Here is a 19,155-nt window from a genome sequence, read left to right on the forward strand (position 1 = left end):
GATGATGTATATGCCCCCTGACTTATTCAGCCATACATACTGAAGTTCTGTGTCTTGAGTGCATGCACAGTGGGCCCTTAGTATCTGCTAGGGTTTGGTTTCAGGATCTCTCTATGCACACAAAATATGTGGATGCTTAAGTTTTATTATATACAATGACATAGTAAAGCTTTATCCCTTGTATCAAATGACAAAATCAAAGTTTACTTTTTTTTTATTTTGAACAAATGTTCCAAGCTGTGAATGGTGGAATTTGTGGATACAGAATCTGTGGATATGGAGAACTGACTGTATCAGCAGGAATATGATACCAATGTTTGATCAGAAATTAAAAGTCCCAGTAGCAGATTTAGAGTGAAGGGGAAATATCAGGTTACATGAATTTATGGGTATAAGTCGTGCCAACGAGCACATAGAACTTTAGCATGATCAAAGTCATTTTCCCACATGTACAGTTCAAACCTGTTCATGGAAGATCTACTATGATCTGTTACTTGTTAGTCTTTCCCTTCGGTTCAATAGGCACTGGACCATAAGCTTCTGTTTAGTATACAATTTCTCTATTCTCCCTTCTGTTCTGAGATTTTTTTTAATATTAGTTTTTACTCATAGCATATGGGACTCAATGTTACATTCTGGTTCTGGAATTCAAACCAAGCTTTTGGGGATTACGTGTCCTAGGCTAGCGTCAGCTGTTTAGAATTACTTCTGAATTTGGTTAATGTAGGTGAACTAAAAAGAGAACAAAGGGTTTTGTATGGTTCTGTTTCTTGCTATTTTTCTTTTTAGAAAAACCTTCCCCTCCTCCTCCTGCTTTGTTTTTATTGGATATTGACTGGTATGCTTTAATTCAACAATATAAATGAAAATTCCAGGAAAGGGCGAGGAGAGCAAAATACTTAAAAGAGTTAAAATCACTTCTGCTCCAATTGGGAAACCTACTAATGGTAGAACGGTTTTTTTTTAAAAAAAATCTTAGCAGAAATTACCTTCATTTGTTCAAAATTTAAAATTGCAAACATAAAACCTGATGCTGCTGCATCAAACAATATTGTAGCTTGTTTTCAATTTATTTTGAAAATATTTCTGCAAACACATTTCTTCCCAACTTGTTGTTGTTTATTCATTCAGTCACTTCCAACTCTTAGTGACCTCATGGACCAGCCCATGCCAGCGCTCCCTGTCGGCCATCACCACCCCCAGCTTCTTCAGAGTCAAGCCAGTCATTTCAAGGATACCATCCATCCATCTTGCCCTTGGTCAGCTCCTCTTTCCTTTTTCCTTCCATTTTCCCAAGCATCATTGTCTTCTCTAAGCTTTCCTATCTTCTCATGATGTGGCCAAAGTACTTCATCTTTACCTCTAACATCCTTCTGTCCAATGAGCAGTCGAGCTTTATTTCCTGAAGCATAGACTGGTTTCTTCTCATGGTCCAAGGCTCTCTCAGAATTTCCCTCCAGCACTACGGTTCAAAAGCATCTATCTTCCTTTGCTCAGCCTTCCTTATGGTCCAGCTCTCACATCCATAGGTTACTACAGGGAATACCATTGCTTTGACTATGTGGATCTTCGTTGCCAGTGTGATGTCTCTACTCTTCATAATTTTATCGAGATTTGCATTGCTCTTCTCCCAAGAAGTAAACATCTTCTGATTTCCTGGCTGCAGTCTGCGTCTGCAGTAATCTTTGCACCTAGAAATACAAAGTCTGTCACTACCTCCACATTTTATCCCTCCTTTGCTGGAGCTTCCCAACTTGCCTAAATATAATAGTTTGTGATTGCGTAGAGTAGGACTACTTAATACTTAAATATGTTGATCCCAAGGACAAAAAGGAAGGCAATTTGCAGGGGAGGAAAGTTGTATATATGCACATTTGGAAATAATTACTACCATTAATGTAAAATTGTGATACAGCTCGCTATTCTCTGTCTCACCTAACTCAAAAACCTGTCTGTGTATTCTGTCTGTTGACCAGGTTTCAAACTGTGAAAAGCTATCTTCAAGGTCACTGCTCTCCCTTGTTATGATTCTTTCTCTTTAAATCAGACAGCTTCAAACAGAGAACTATCACCTGCCCTGTGTCCCACATGCATATTGATAAGTGCCTTCGATTCCATACTGTGAGCAAAAACATAAATAAGCAAAAGAACACCTGATCATCCCAAGTGAAAAAGAATAGCTTTATTTGAAGGAAGAACTCTAGCCATCCTCGCCGCTTTAAATTAAATAGTTCAGCACCAGAACCCTAAGTCTAGAAACAACTAAATTAAAGGTTTGGAAAAAGGATGAGGAAGAGGAGGAGGAGGAGAAGGAGAAGGAGGAGGAGGAGGAGGCTATTTCTAAACTCAGAATGGGATTGGGAATCACATGGCTCTCCAGATAATCATTCTATAACCCTAGTTGTGAGATGGAGTAGTTAGGAATACTGGGAATTATGGTCCAAAATTACTCTGAGGACTGCAGGATCCCAATTCCTGCTATGAAAATGCTAGCCACTGGAATAAGCATATTCACCAGACTAGAGTGTTACAGCAGCAAAGGAATTAATACATTAAAAATAAACAAAGGTTCAGCAGCCACGATTGCAGATATAGGCAAGGGACTTTGCACAGTCCTACAGCAGAAATGGCATTGGCCATGTTTCATCCCAGGGCACCACAAGGATTAAACGGGAGGTGGGAGTGTTGTTTTGCAGGTAAAGAATGCCTTATCTGAAATGCATAGTACAAGAAGTAGTTTGGGCTTCAGATTTGTTTCAAATTTTGGAATAATAGCATGCTGTTATCTTGGAGTCCAAGTCTAAACACACAGTTCATCAGTTCATTGATGTTTCATATACACTTTATACATATGGCCTGAAGGTAATTGTATAACCAATATTTTTATAGTTTTGTGCATGAAATATAATAATAATATAATACGAATTGCTTATATCCCACCCTATCTCCCCATGGGGACACAGGGTGGTTCACAGCAAACAGCGGCAAACATTCAATGCTGTAAAGTGCAATCAAAAATAAAACAACTATAAGTCAATAAAGCATATTAAACAAACATCAAGCAATAGTGAGACATTACAATAAATTAGGGTTGAAAAGGTTTGTGTACATTGAATTATCCAAAACCAAACATCTCACTCACTAAGCCACACATGTGGACAATTTGTATTTTGGAATTTCCAGATTTCAGATATGGAATACTCAACCTGTAATAATTGTTTTTTTTATTTTTTATTTACATTTTAATTGTATTTTAATTAAATTGTTTAAGAATTCTACTAGTTTAATTCTATTTTAATATTTACTTTTTGCATGTTTGCATAGTTTTTTAAAGATTGTGATCAGCTTTGGATCTTGATTCCTGAAAGGAATAATGGAATTATAACATCATAGAGTTGGAAGAGGCCACAAGTGCCATACAGTCCAACCTCCTGCCATGCAGGAATACACAATGAAATATAAATTTTGGGTATATTTTTAATAAATAAATAAATTTTTAAAAGATAATCATAAAAAAATAGTCAAATTATTTGTACTGGCCTGCCAAAATGAGATTTCTGAAGGCTTGCATCCCATTTCTCCATTGCTGCACTGGGAAACTAAGAACTGTAAATGAAAATATTTACACTTTAAATATTCATATTAACTAAGATTTTTTTTTTAAAAAATGACAGTCTTCTGCATTAATGGTCTGTGAAATTATTAATGAAACTTCTTTCTCAGGATTGGAAGCAGTAGCAGCTGGTGATTTCCATGTGAATGGAGTAGCAGGTCTGTCCTGGGTCCCAATCACATATTTATAGACATTATCCAAGGTGTTGATGAACAACTGCCCCAGAATAGCTTCAGCACCTTGGATAGTTTCTCTAAAGTTTAGGATTAAATGCAAAGCAGATACAGAAGATACATTCTGTATATTGGAGTATTTTGGCATTCTGGCTAAGGGGTGTTCAACCTGTACTTTGATGGGAGACCACCAAGAGTAAAAGCAAACCTAGGAAAAATGGATTCAAATGTGGAGTTCTGGAAGAGGTTAGTTGGAATATTTGTGTGAGCATCTATGGAAGAAAGTTTCACAATGTGCCAGAAAGTATGAGCAAATAAGGACAAGAGTTCAAAAAGTTCCTCTTTGGCATGGTAATTTCCAGGATCCCCCTTCAATTTCTGAGAATTATAGTCTTTTAAACCGCCTACTAATGTTTCCAAATTCTGGAAGAGAATACTAGTGGGATTGTAAGGAACACAATAGAGTTTAGCAAGAGTTTGGGTGCAACTCCATTTCACAATGTGCTATATAGGAGCATTTTTCCTCAGACTTCTGAAAGTAAAGCAATTGGGACAGACATTTCATTGAACTGGGGACTGATGCCTGGTGAGCCATAGACCAAATTCTACATAATGTAATTTAATCTTAATTTTAGTTTTTTGAACTATATACCTTTGTGTAAGAAGCATTGAATTCAGCCCAGGAGAAATGTGTAATATAAATAAAGTGATGATGGATGCATAGATTTTATAATAAGGCAGCTGTTTCTTTTTTTAAAAAAATGATTTTTATTAAAGTTTTCACAAATCCACACAAGGAAAGAGGGGGAACAATAACAAGAAGATAGAACAGTAGGAAAGGGAAAGATATACGAAAAAGACAACCAAAATATAACAAACACCTAATACAAACAATATAACTACCTAAACTATTCTAAAATGACTTCCACTCCAGCCTCAGGATCTTCTCAAAAAATTTCTTCTCCTTAATGTCTATTCTCATCCTAATACTTTTTCAACTTTCTTTTCATAGTCATATACAGAGGACCAATCTGTCCTCCTTAAAGTTTTTCCATTGTTCCTTCTCAACAGAAAAGTTAATTCATCCATATCTCTTATTTCTTTGATTTTCTTCCACCATTCTTCGATAGTTGGAACACCATCATTCTTCCAATATTTGGCAAAAACCATCCTAGCCGCCGTTGTACAATATGTAAATAGTTTATCTTCATTCTCTTCCAGTTTAAAATCAGAATCTGTAAATCCCAGAAGGTAATATTCAGGTTTCTTTTTAAATCTTTTTTTTAATATTTTTTGCATCTCCTCATGGATAGTTGACCAGAACTTAGATGTCTCTTTACATGTCCACCACATGTGGTAAAAAGTACCTACTTGCTCACTGCATTTCCAACACTTGTCTGATACATTTTGATACATATGACTGAGTTTACTCGGTGTCAAATACCACCTATAAAACATTTTATACCAATTTTCTTTTAGGTCCATAGCATATGTATATTTTAATTTTTTATTCCATATCGTTTCCCATTCCCCGAAGTGAATGGGCCTTCTTATATTTTCAGCCCATTTTATCATACAGGCTTTCACCTGTTCAGTTTCTGTTAGCCACTGAAGCAATTTATTATATAATATTGTAACTGTTTTCTTTTGTGTTTTTAGTATTTTGTCCCATATATTCTCCTTCCAATCAAAGCCAATTTTTTGGTCTTGTTTGAAGTATTCTTTGATTTGTAAGTAGTGTAACCAAGTTATATTGCCATATAAGATCTTTAATTGTTCAAAGGATTTAATCTCCGATTTCCCTTTCACTAGTATATCCTTATATCTTGGCCAAGTCCTCCATCCTAGTAATCTTCTTTGGTGTGCCTCCATTGCTGAAATCCATAATGGTGTAGTTTTATAAAAAAGTGCTTTATATCTCATCCATGTCCGTAATAGGGAGGCTCGCACAAAATGATTACCAAAGTTTTTTTCCTTCATCTCTCTATTATACCAAACATATGCGTGCCATCCCACTCTTAAATCATAACCTTCTAAGTTTAGGCACTTTTCTTTATCCAGAGTCATCCAATCCCTAATCCAAGATAGGGCACAGGCCTCGTGGTAAGTCTTCAGGTCAGGAAATCCCAGTCCTCCTCTCGTTTTCTTATCTATTAAGTTTGTATAGTTAATTCTCGGTCTTTTTCCTTTCCATATAAATTTCAATAGGTCTTTCTTCCAGTTTTTAAAAAGAGTTTGGTTTCTTATCACCGGTATATTTTGAAACAAAAATATGAGTTTTGGTAAAACATTCATTTTTATCAAGGCTATTCTGCCCAGGAGAGATAGATTCAGCCGGTCCCAATTCTGCAGATCCCTTTGAACAGTCTTCCATACTAATTCATAGTTATTCTTCAAAAGTTGGCCATTTCTAGCTGTAATCCAGACTCCTAGATATCTAATTTTCTTGACACCTTCTATTCCCACCTGTTGTTGAATCTTTATTTGTTTCTCCTTATTCACATTCTTGAATAAGAGTTTAGTTTTCTTCATATTCATTTTAAAGCCTGCCACTTTTCCAAAATCTTCTATTTTATTTATCCAATTTTGTAGGTTTTTCTCTGGGTCTTCAATTGTGCCTATTAAATCATCCGCAAACGCTCGTATTTTATATTCAAATTTACCAATTTTTGCTCCTTTAATCTTTTCATCTTCTCTAATTTTCTTCATCAGGATCTCCACTGCCATAACAAAAATCAATGGAGAGAGTGGGCAACCTTGCCTCGTACCTTTTGTGATTTCAAATTCTTGAGTCACTTGACCATTCACTTTCACTTTAGCCTTTTGAAATTCATAAATAGCATTGATTGCATTGTTAAATTTCTCACCCATGTCCAATTCTTGTATCAAAATCTTGAAGAAATCCCAATTCAAGTTATCAAATGCTTTCTCAGCGTCTATTGACAAAAGGGCAAATTCTTTCTGATGGTTAGTCTCATAGTATTCCAAAAGATCTAAAACGTTGCGTATGTTTTCTTTCATATGTCTATTTGGGAGAAAACCTGTTTGTTCTTCTCCAATCCACTTGCTTAAAAAAGATTTTAATCTTGTGGCCATAATATTTGCAAACATTTTATAGTCCGTATTTAACAAGGAGATCGGTCTATAATTTTTGATATCAGTTTCTAGTGAGCCTTCTTTATGTATCACAGTAATTTCTGCCTCCTTCCAGGAGTCTGGCACCTTTCGATATTTCAATGCTTCGTTCGCAATGACTTTGAAGATAGGTATCAATTGATGTTTAAACGTTTTGTAAAATCCTGCCGTGAACCCATCCGGTCCCGGGGCCTTGTCTGCATTCATTTTATTTATGGCTTTCTCTATTTCCTCTTCTGTTATTTCCTTGTTCAATTCTTCTCTGTCTTCATCTGTTATTTTATCTAACTTCATTTGACCGATATATTCCATAATGTCCTCTTTCTTTATATACTCCTTTGTGTATAGTTGTGTATAGAATCTCCTAAACTCCTCCAAGATTTCTTTATCCGTCTTCAGATCCTTTTCTTTGGTGCTTATTTTAGCAATATGGTTAATTTGCCTTTTTTTCCTGACCTGGTTTGCTAACCATTTACCTGGTTTATTGGCATTTTCAAAAGCCTGTTGCTTTAAGAATTTCATTTGTCTTGATTGAAGTTCCAACTCCACATAGTTTTTCTCTTGTTTCAGTGTCATCAATTGTTTCTCTATTCGTTTCGATGGATTTTTTTTTAGTTCCAGTTCTTTAGCTGCTATTTCTGCCAACAGCTCATTTATTCTTTTATTCCTTTCTCTGTTCCTTCTTGCTCCTTGTTGGATAAAATGCCCTCTCAAAACTGCCTTAAAGGCATCCCATACCACTCGTGGCTCCATTTCCTCCAATTTGTTTATTTGTAAATAGTCCTGGATTATTTTCTTAAAGTGTTCTTTATCCTCTTCCGTCTTTATCAGATTCTCATTTAATCTCCATTTTCTATGATAATTTTTATGATTTATAACCATTTCTAAAGGGCAGTGGTCCGATAAGTCTCGTGGTAAGATATTAATCTCTTTGACTTTAGTAGAGAGGTTCTTAGTGGTCCAAACCATGTCTATCCTAGACCAGGATTGATGTCTGTTCGAGAAAAAGGTATAGTCTCTTTTATCTTTGTTTCTACTTCTCCATATGTCTTCCAGATCAAAGTCTTTTTGTAAATCAATAAATTTCTGCGGGAGTTTACCTCCTTTAAGCTTCTTTTTCTTCCAACTTTTATCTATTTGGCAGTCAACGACCCCGTTAAAATCTCCTGCCAGAATCAGTTCATCAAACTCTATTTCTTTTAACTTGGCATTTAAGTATTCCGCAAATTTTCTCTTTGGTCCATTGGGCGCGTATATATTGCAAACCAATATTTTGGAATCTCCAATTATCATTTTCACTGCCACACATCTTCCTTCTGTATCTCTAAAGGCCAGTTCTGAATCTATTGAATCTTTTACATATGTTACCACTCCTCTTTTCTTTTTTTCATAAGCCGAATAATATTCCTTTCCTAATTTTTTATTCGGAAGGTGTGCCACGTGTTTATCACAGATATGGGTTTCCTGTAGCATTATTACATCAAAATTCTGTTTCTTCAAGCTCCTCCATACTTTCTTTCGTTTCTGAGGGGAATTCATACCGTTAATGTTGTTTGAAAAGCATTTTATTTGTCTCTCCATCATTTCATTTATTCTGATCTAGTCCCAATCCTGTGTCGCCAAAAGCCAATTCCCGGTTACCGGTTGTTCCAAACTCTGACCTCCTTTTTCTTCCTTTTTCCGTGGTGTCATTCTCTGTGGTTTCGGTTCTTTTCCCAGAAAGCCATAATCTTTTGGTGATTTATATCTTGCCTTTTTTGCCTTTACTCCTTTCCTTGGAGTAAATAATCTTCTTTCTTCTCCTTCCTCTACCTCTACTTCTCCTTCTTCTTCTTCTTCTCCTGATCCCTCTTCTTCTTCCTCTTCTCCTTTCTCTTCCTCTCCTTCCTTCTGTTTCATGAGCTTTTCGTAAAATATCTTGGCCTTATATTCAGATGTCAACCAATATCTTTCTTCATTATATGTCACCATTATCCCTTCTTTTCTTTCCCACCTAAATCTTATCATTCTTTTCTTCAATTCTTCTGTTAAGAAAAAATATTTTCTTCTTCTTGCTAAGGTCATCTGTGGGAATTCCTTCAGTACCGCAACTTTCTTTCCTTTATAAAAGATTGGTTTTTTATTGTTATTATAGAGCACATCATCTCGTACCTTCTTTCTTGTGAATTTCACTATCACGTCTCTATCTGTCTTATTTCTCCTGGAATAAAATGATGATATCCTGTAGACTTGATCGACCTCCTGTTCCAATTCATCTCCCTCACACTCCAAACAATCTGCCAGAATTTTGATTATCAATAATCTTATATCTTCTTTGTCATCTTCCATTATATTTCTAAGTCTTAGTTGAAAATCCATTTGCATTTGCAACAATCTTTCTTGTTCTAGTTCCATTTTTTCTCTTTGTCTGTCCAATCCTTTTATTTTCTGTGCCATCTCTGTTTGTGTTCCCTCGATTTTCTCTTTAGAAGCTTTCAATTCTTTCACTTCTCCATCTAACTGTGTTATATCTTTTCTTATCTGTCCGAATTCTTCTTTTATTTCTGTTTTCATTACTTTGAATTCTTCTGTCATTTTTGTAATTATTTCTTCTTGTTTCTTATAATATTCTTCATGTTTAGTCTTCACTTCCTCCTTCAGTTCTACTTTCAGAGCGTCTTGTTTTTCTGATATCTTTTAAATCTCTTTTAATAGGTTATCCATTTTTGGGTTTATATCCATTGATCCTCTTCGTGACTCTGGTTTACTTGGAGTTGTCATTTCAAATTTACTTCTTACTTTCCAAGAATCTTTATTCTATTAATATCTGCTTCAAATTATAGTGCTTTGATTCCAAGGCAAAGCCGTTAGTTAATTAATTAATTACGTGATCAATAAAGATATAAATTAATTTCAAACTTCTTATAATTCTTCAATTCAATTATTACAACTTATAAAACTAATTCATTTACTTATAATATATTTTCCCACTAGAATTTAATATTTGATATTTTAATTACTGATAACAGACAGTCTATTATTAGCCCTAATATTTTAGTAATTAATTTTATTTATTTAATTTTAATTTTTCCCCCTTATTTAAAAAAAAAAGAAAATATATACTTGATGAGATGACACTATTTTATATAAAATATAAAATCAATTTCGTGTGGTACTTAATATTAACTTCACTTCAATTTATCAATTTATCAAAAATACATAGTTTCTACTGGAAAGTACTATCTTCTTCTTCTTTTCCTCCACTTGGAAAAACCAAAATATCAAATTAATCCTTTACTTATCTACTTCTCTCTATATTTGCTCCTCCAATGGTCAGTTATCGTCTACTTCTCGTCCTCGTTATGATGACTTTTATCTACTTCTCTTCCTTGTCCGATGTCGTCTTCTTCTCTTCCTGGTCCGTCGTCGTCTTCTTCTCGTCCTCGTATCTCCTCTCTGTTACTTCTACTCGTGATTCTTATCCTTGCACCGCCGATCCTCTGCTCCTCTGCTCCTTCCAGGTCTCAATGTCTTCAAAATACACCAGTTTCTTCCCTGCCGATCTATAGCGTTTTTTCTCTATGATCCAAGATGGCGCCGTCTCTCTTTCCGCCCCGTCACTTCCTCCTTTCCATCCCTTCCGACCCCTCTTAGTTCCCTCCCTGTTTCTTGGTCCGTCGCTATCTCCTGCCTTCCGGTTCTGTCACTTCCTTTACTTCACACAGCCAGATTGTTTATAAAGAAGGCTGGGATAGACTCAACAATCATGGCGTCAAGGTCGGTGTTGTTTACATTTATTTCTTCAGTCTCCGGGTCCGAAAGATACCACGGGTGAGATTGCGTGGGGAGGCTCTTCGTCCTCCTTGCTTCTTTTATATTAAATTATGTTATATTTAAAAATTAATTCCCATAGATCGGCTTATTTTCCAATTAATTTAACCGAATTTCGCCAAATTTCCACTTGTCCAATTTATCAATTCACCTAAATATGGTTTATACTTCCTTAGTTCTCTTTGTTTCTCTATTTCTTTGTTCTTTGTTCTTATTACTTATTACTTCTCCAACCTTCCTTATCTTCCTTTTCCCTCTGTTTCTCCCTTCTTTCAATTGTTATCAGATTGGGAGCTCTCTCCCGTTACCTGAGGGTGAAGTCTTTCTTTTTTCTTTCCCCCCACTGGGGATTTCTTCAATCTTCCTCTTCTTCTATTTTGGAGTGGGTTGGCGGCGGTAAGACAAGCCTTGCGGCTTGATCCTTGCGGGGTGGTTCGCTTCCCCTATCCCGCTCAGACCCTCTCGACCTCTCCTCCTTGAGGGGGGAGAGATCTTCGGGGTCTCAAGCCTCTTGGGGTTCACGACACCTTTGCACTCAATCCGGCAAAGGGGGGAGCTTTTTAGCTCAACCTAACCACCACAACGCCGGTCCTCGTCGGGAGCTCTCTCTCGACGAGGCTATCCCGTCGCCATGTCCACCGGAAGTCAATAAGGCAGCTGTTTCATTTGTCTTTTCTGTAGGGGAAAATGTGATCTTAGCAATCAATGATTTTCTGAATTCCTTGTTTGAACACCTCAGCAGGTGTTGAAGTACATTTTAAATCCGTTTCAATGTAATTGAGAACGGCCACAGTAGATGAGATCATGACTCCAGCTTTCCAACTCAAAAGAGGTGCAATTTGCAGCAAGTACTGTACTAGATTTCTTGAGGGCAGAGCAATGACTAGAAACTCTGATGGTTGCCAGCAATAATTCAAAGCACTTGTTCCATAGTTTGCACTCGGGCAGTGTAGATCACAGCATAGTCAAAATTCTTTCACTTGCATCTCAGAGAACTTGCTAAAGTTGTAAAACCTTACACAGCAGGGATTGTATGGGCAAAGAATAACTTTAAAATAACAAGATTGAAAATGCCACTCTACTCCTCTGAAGAAGAAGCCTAGAACGTTTTAGTGAACAGGTATAATGAGTCATCTTCAACTGAAGGCAGAAAATCCCACAATATCTGCTTTGAACTGGGATATCTGAGTCCATATCTGCCACTGCCATATATTCCAGTTCAAAGCAGATAATGTGGAATTTTATTCAGATGTGTGGAAGGGGTCTGGGTCATTTAGCAAATTTCCCAAAAACTGAGGAGAATCTGCATTTCTCTGGCAAAAGCAATGTAGTCACTATTTCAGGTTCATAAACATTGTGCTTTGTTCTAATTATCAAAGGCTTTACTTCTCATTTGGTCATGGATAAATGGAATATAAGATATTCAACTGATTTCTCCTACCAGTTACAATGAGTCTACTTTAATTATGTGTGTGGTGGGAGTCGGAATCCAGTCTACTAGAAGTAATAATAATAAACTTTATTTATACCCTGCCACCATGTCCCCAATGGGGATTCATGGTGGCTCACATGAGGCCAAGCCCAGATATGCATTACAACAAAATAAAACCAAAAACACAAAATAAAGTAAGTTACAACCTTCCTATTTCTAGAGAAGTTTAGGGGCAAATTCAAAGCATATTGTTAACATTTTCCCAATGATCCCTACATGAAAAAATTATACATCAGTATTCAGTTCTCCACATGGGACGTCTGAAGAGACTGGGGAAACTGAAAAGCAGTAGCTTGTCTCAAACTGAGGTGGGTGCATCTCTACTGCACCTACTGTTTCTACTTCTCAGGGCTTGATCCCAGAAATAGCTGTGTCTCCCAGGTTAGCTGGGCACCAAATCCACCTCTGATTTTAATCCAGACGTTAAAGGCACTGTTTATGGTTCTGAACATCATTGCCAAAATATGTTGACTACCCTCTTTGAATCTATTTGAAATCTGAGGCAGATTCACTGCTCCCCCAACATAGGAGTCGCCAATTGCTTGCCCTGGGTCTCAATACATGAGCCCTCTTCTCTAGTCCTTCGGAAGAATGGGATGAATCTCATAGTGAAAGCAGTGCCTTGAAAAGTGTACATATTCCATCATTTTTAAAACTTGATATTCTTTATTTTAGTGGCGTGTTCTGTGCAAGTGTGAATGATGCTTAACTGTGGTGGACCCCTATTGTGTCTAATTGCATTACTGATTGTTGTGTCCTCTAATATCAGCCTTGTAGTATCACCAGATCCCACTTCCTGTGTCATCAGCAGGAGATGATTGTTATATCTCAGATTTGGCCCTGAAACCTCATAGCCGGGTACAACCATAATATAGAAATGCTAGGTTCACTAGATGTTGGGAGCTGCAAACTTCTTTATGCCTGACCATTTCCATGTTGGCTGATTATGATCTAGATTTGTGGACTATGATCTAGATTTATGGACTCATAATTGATTGTGTTAATATTTTAAGGGCTTAATGCAGCCCTGCAAGGGCATTTACCCAGCCACCATCCTTATCCTTTACCTTTGGGTCACCCTGAGTCTGAAATGACTTGAAGGCACACAACAACTGCAATCCTAATTAATTTGACTATCTCATCAGCCAAAGCAGGGCCACACTTCCCATTGAAATATTAGTAAGTTTATGTTGGTTTCATTTTAAATATTGTATTGTTCATTTATTTTTACACTACAAATAACATAGGTGCAGTGTGAATAGACATTTTTTCATTTTTTTTTCTGAGTGACTGTGAACTGGGCCTCTGCTCAAAACGTTTAAGGAATACACATTAAATGAATGCTGCTTTTACCTGGATGAGATCTCTGACCTCTGTATTGTTGTGTGATATACATCTCTTTGTGAACAGTCAGTTCGGAAGTACTAGTAACCAAAAACTTAAAGCCAGCTGCTTGACTCCTGGAAGAGACCAATCCATTCCTCCCACAAGGTGTGAACTGCCCTTAGGAAACCCGCTTGGATACTGGATAGATAAAGTTTCAAAAGACAGCTGCACAATAAATGTAGTTCCCAATGGATAGATGGGGAGGAGATAGTGTTTTCATTCCCATAAGACATTCAGTTCAGGAATGTTGACTAGTTTTCTGTCAAAAGCATTGGTAAGGCTTTTGTTGAAAGACAGAAGCTAGTGGGGGAAGGGATAGCCCTTGACCACCTCACATTTATAAATAGAAGGCTTCCCCCAAGCATTTTAGGCTGGCACCAGGCATGTAGCTGGGGGGGGGGCTCGGGGGGCTTCAGCCCCCCCCCCCCGAAATTCTCATGGTGGTTCGCGAAAAGGCCTTACTGGTACATTATTTAAACTGTTATGTTTATTCATATCATGATCTGATCACCATACTCAATATATCCCATATGCATGGGGGTATTGGGGTAATGATACAAAAGGTTTGCTAGGCTAGACCCTCTTTCACTCAGACTCAGCCCCCCCCCCAAAACCCCCCCTGAAATTTTTTTAGCCCCCCCCCCCCCCCCGAAACGAAATCCTGGCTATGGGCCTGGCTGGCACACAAACCTTGCAACAAGAATTATTTTATCCTTAGAGGGTAATTTCATTGCCAGAAATGAAACAAATATTTCAGTTCAGATTCTTTTTCAAGATACAATATTTGGTCCAAATATTTATTTCTTTGAAAGTTTGCATGATGTAGTATTTTGAGTGTTGGACAAGGACACTGGGAGACCAGAGATTGAATTCCTGCTTAGCCATGGAAACCTACTGAGTGATTTTAGGCATGACACACTCTCTCAGAGGAATTCAAGGGCTATCTTCCCTGAACAAATTCTGCCAAGGAAACCTCACAAGAGGATTGCCATAAGTCAAAAATTACTTGAAGGCACACAAAAACAAGTTTCTTTATCAGATAAATAATCAATACTCTATTTGTTGTTGGTTTTTTTAAAAAGCAACAAGAAAAACAAATACTATCTGTTTAGGTCCATTAAAAACGTGGTCCCAAGCCATTTAAAAACAAAACAAGATCTATGAGTCATTTCCCTCAATAAAGGGCTTCCTGGAAGCTTGTTGGGATCTATATCTGTTATGCAGTGTTCTTTTTTGTCCTGAGATCTTTCTACAGCAATTATTGATCCTCTCTATTTGCATATAGATGGACTTTCCTCACAAAGCACAGAAAAGCACCACACTTCCTCTCCCCATTATGATCTGTTAAGTACTCTGGTTAAGCACCCAGCTCAGGTGAAGTCGTGATTATGTGCTTCCAACACCTGTGAGCAATTCCTCAATTTATACTGCTGCCTTTTCTGTTCCTAGTCCATTAGAATCACCCATATAAGTCCCTTACGATTAAATCTCCCTAATTTGAAGGAGAAATATTAATCTCTGGCAACCAACAAGTGAATGGACAAATAATACCACTTCTTCTGTCCTCCCTGCCATACATAATAGTTTACTTGGTGACAAAAACTCACTCAATGGAGTATTTCTATTCCTCTGTCTCTGAGCTATGAACCCACCTAGAATTCCAAATATATACCTAATAGAATTACTCTTGTTTTGTTCTCCTGTGGAACTGAAATAGACACCCACAAATAGCAACCCAAATATTCAAAGGCTTGAAACAATATCCCTATGGGGAAATGAAGCACCACTTGGAGATCTTCAGTTAGATGGAGGAGAAGAAGAGGGAGCACAATGCATAGAATATAAGAAGAGTTTGTGCTTGTTTTCCAAGGATTTTACTTATTTCCACACCATACCCTTCCTTTTCAGTATTAGCTTATCCACTATTCAATCACAGGGGATGTGATATTTTTCATGGGTCAAGAAATAGGAGGACAAGCCTGCTTCCTTCAGCCCATTTACATGAATCTAATGACTTTATCACACAAGGCTTCTAATGTGAAATCACAGCAAGATAAATATGTCTGTTGATGGATTTACTGCTCAATGCTGTGGCTGTCCCATATTGTACTTGAATCATAATAGGATCCTCTGTTTTCACTGACAAGAAAAAAAACTTAACAATGAATCCAATAATGCTGTTATTCAATAACTTTCCCTGTGCTTCATCTGGAATTCCAGCATTGCAAAATGGAGACAAATGCTGAAACTGTGTGACTGTGCAGTTGTGAAAACAGAATAAATAAATAAATAAACACAGTGTGCATGTACTATTAGGCAACCACAAGTAGGAAGTGCAGTTGTGTTGAAGACTGGTTGAGGAAATTCAGATTAACACAATGGTAGCATTATGAAATTGCACTATGGTATGAAAGAGACCATTCTAATAACAATTTGTTTCCATTTGTTTAAGCAATGTAATTGGAGTGAGACAACAGGCTGGTCTGATAAAGGCATAACCTTATGTTTGGAGAAGCATGGGGAACTATGAAGTGCTGTTGTAGAAAAGCAAGTCAAGCCAAGTACTATAATGCCCAGTCTTTGTGATTTTCTATATTTGTTGTAGCATTATAAGGTCAATATATATGTCAGCCATATTATCCTAACTCAATAAATTAGTGTCAACAAGCCATTAACTAACTCCTAACAGGTGTGATTCTTAATAGAATAATTTATAACATGAAGTACAATGAAATGGTAACCTTTACCAGTGAGAATTTCAGAAATCTGAATAGCAAAGACTAGGAAATTGGTTGTAAAAACGTAGTGGAATATACTGAATAGATACGAAGGAGCATAATGACCTTGAAATAAAAGGATAACTTAGCAAGCACAGAAGGACAATGATGATTTATCTGGTTGCCTTACACAAATATTGCAAATCAGTTTTGAGGCATATGATAAATTGTGAAAAGACTTTATTAGATTCACAAAGAGAGTGTTTTTATAGGAATTCTATAGAGAGAAGAATTGTTATTTTTTTCTCCCTTCCCAACATAGAATCATAAACTCATAGAGTTGGAAGAGCCCACAAGAGCCATCTAGTCCAGCCCCATGCCACGATGGAAAACACAATCAAAGCACTTCTTACTGATGGTCTTCTAGACTCTCCTTAATAACCTCCACCATACCCCACCACACTCCAATATACTTCTCTTTCTTGCTTGTTTGTGGTGTTGTTGTTTTTTTTTGGGGGGGGGGGATACCTTTTGCTTGAAACTTTGGATACAAATCTATGCCTCGTTACTAAATTTCAAGTGGCTTATTCCAAACTGCATACCTATAGGAGTGCAGACTTATTAAATTGTATCAGTGTTGGCTATTAGGCCTGTCGGTTTTAGTTCGTTAATTCGTTTTTTCGTAATTTATTCGTTATTTTTAGCATATCCGACGCGATATCAAAACACTTTTTTAAACCCGGAAGGGTTTAAAAATATCGAAACAGCAGCCCCATTTTTTTTACGAGCTTCAGCTCGTCTCGTTAATGGGATGGAGGCTGCTGTGCTGCTGGTGCCTGGGAGCCAATCCGGCGCTCCCAAGCACCCCAGCAGTAAATGGGGCGGGCGGCGCGAAGGGGCGGCGCGAGCAACACAGCTGGGAGGAGGAGGAGGAGGAGGAGGGCGCAGCAGCCGGAGCCGATCGGATGGCGCGCGCGCTCCTGCGCTCTCCTCCTCCTCCCAGCTGTGTTGCAGGAAGTGTCAGGAGGAGGAGGAGGAGGAGGAGGAGGGCGCAGGAGCGCGCGCGCCATCCGATCGGCTCCGGCTGCTGCGCCCTCCTCCTCCTCCTCCTCCTCCCAGCTGTGTTGCAGGAAGTGTCAGGAGGAGGAGGAGGAGGAGGGCGCAGGAGCGCGCGCGCCATCCGATCGGCTCCGGCTGCTGCGCCCTCCTCCTCCTCCTCCTCCTCCCAGCTGTGTTGCAGGAAGTGTCAGGAGGAGGAGGAGGAGGAGGAGGGCGCAGCAGCCGGAGCCGATCGGATGGCGCTCTTGCTGTGAGTTTTCAGGCTCTTCTTTTGCTGTGAGTTTTCAGGGCTGTATGTATGACCATGTTCCAGAAGCATTCTCTCCTGACATTTTGCCCACATCTATGGCAGGCATCCTCAGAGGTCTGTTGGAAACTAGGCAAATGGAGTTTCAGTTTATCTGCTACTGCACCATTAGCTTCCACTTCCCAATAATTCCTCTCACTCCCTTTCCTCCCTAGCAACCCAAACAGCGCCTTAGAACTACGTTTCCCATGATGCTTTAGGGCACCGCTTGAGTAGCTCAGTGGAAAAGAGGCTGGGTTGTCTCTGGTGCCTCGGAGCTGCCTTTTTAGCCTCCCCGTGCCCCTTGGAACTACGTTTCCCACAAGGCACCGCTCCAACAATTCTCTGGAGGGAGGGGCGGGGGACGGGGGAGGGAATGGCTAAGATGGCGGCCGGTCTGAGGGGCTGTGTTGGGAGTCGGGGGCGTCGCGGCGGTCGGCGGCGCTGCTGAGGGGCAAGCAGCGCTCGGAGCAGCCGGCTAGCCATGTTCCAGAAGCATTCTCTCCTGACATTTTGCCCACATCTATGGCAGGCATCCTCAGAGGTCTGTTGGAAACTAGGCAAATGGAGTTTCAGTTTATCTATTAGGCCTGTTTGATCAAGAAAAAAATTGTTTCTAAAATGTTTTGTAAATATTTACGAAATTTCGTAAATAACAAAACATTTTTTTGGAAAGTTTTGTAAATATTTTAAATATCGAAACAAAAAAACACCCCAATTACAAATCGATTTTAGAAACAAATTTTTTCTTGATCAAACAGGCCTATTGGCTATGGTAGGTGCAGAGTAACAATATGTTTATTAGGGTAACTCCTGCAAAAAAATCCAGTCCTGCTAAATTTTAGTTGTAAAGTCATAGCAGCTTAAATCTCTCCTTTGCAAAAGTGGCAGATATTTCATTCCAGATCATCAAAAGCAAACACATCAAAATTATGAGCATTTCATTAGTATGTTAGATATGTGAGCTAAAGGCACATTACCTGCTTCTGAACAATCATATTTCATCTTCAGCCATCAATATGTAAAAAAGTGTCAAGATCCCATGTGCTGTTTCATCTTTTACATGGGCATGTGAACAAACCAAGAAGTCTTCACTGGTTATAGTTTCCTGTTACACCTGAACCAGGAAACTATGATGAAAAGGATATGAAGCAGTGGTTTTACGCTGGCTTAATATTGTGGCTTCACTGGAGGCCAACAACCTAGGTTCTTTTATTCCGATATAATAGTCTACTGTAACAAGTTGAAAACTTCATGGTTTTGGCCCTGGCTCACACAAAGGCAGAATAGCAGTGGTCCTATGTGGGAGGGTGGGCAGAGACAGTTTCAACATAGTGACTGTATTATGGGCTATTTTTCCTATGAGAGAAATAGCATAACTGTAGGTTTCCCTGAGCCCTGAACCTTAAAGATTCAAGTATATGTTGTCCAAGCAGTGAACACAGTCGGTGGTATTAATTAAAGAACTACAGCACAAGGACTCT

The sequence above is a fragment of the Anolis sagrei genome, chromosome 2 (genome assembly GCF_037176765.1).
Source record: "Anolis sagrei isolate rAnoSag1 chromosome 2, rAnoSag1.mat, whole genome shotgun sequence".
In the NCBI taxonomy this organism is placed as follows: Eukaryota; Metazoa; Chordata; class Lepidosauria; order Squamata; family Dactyloidae; genus Anolis; species Anolis sagrei.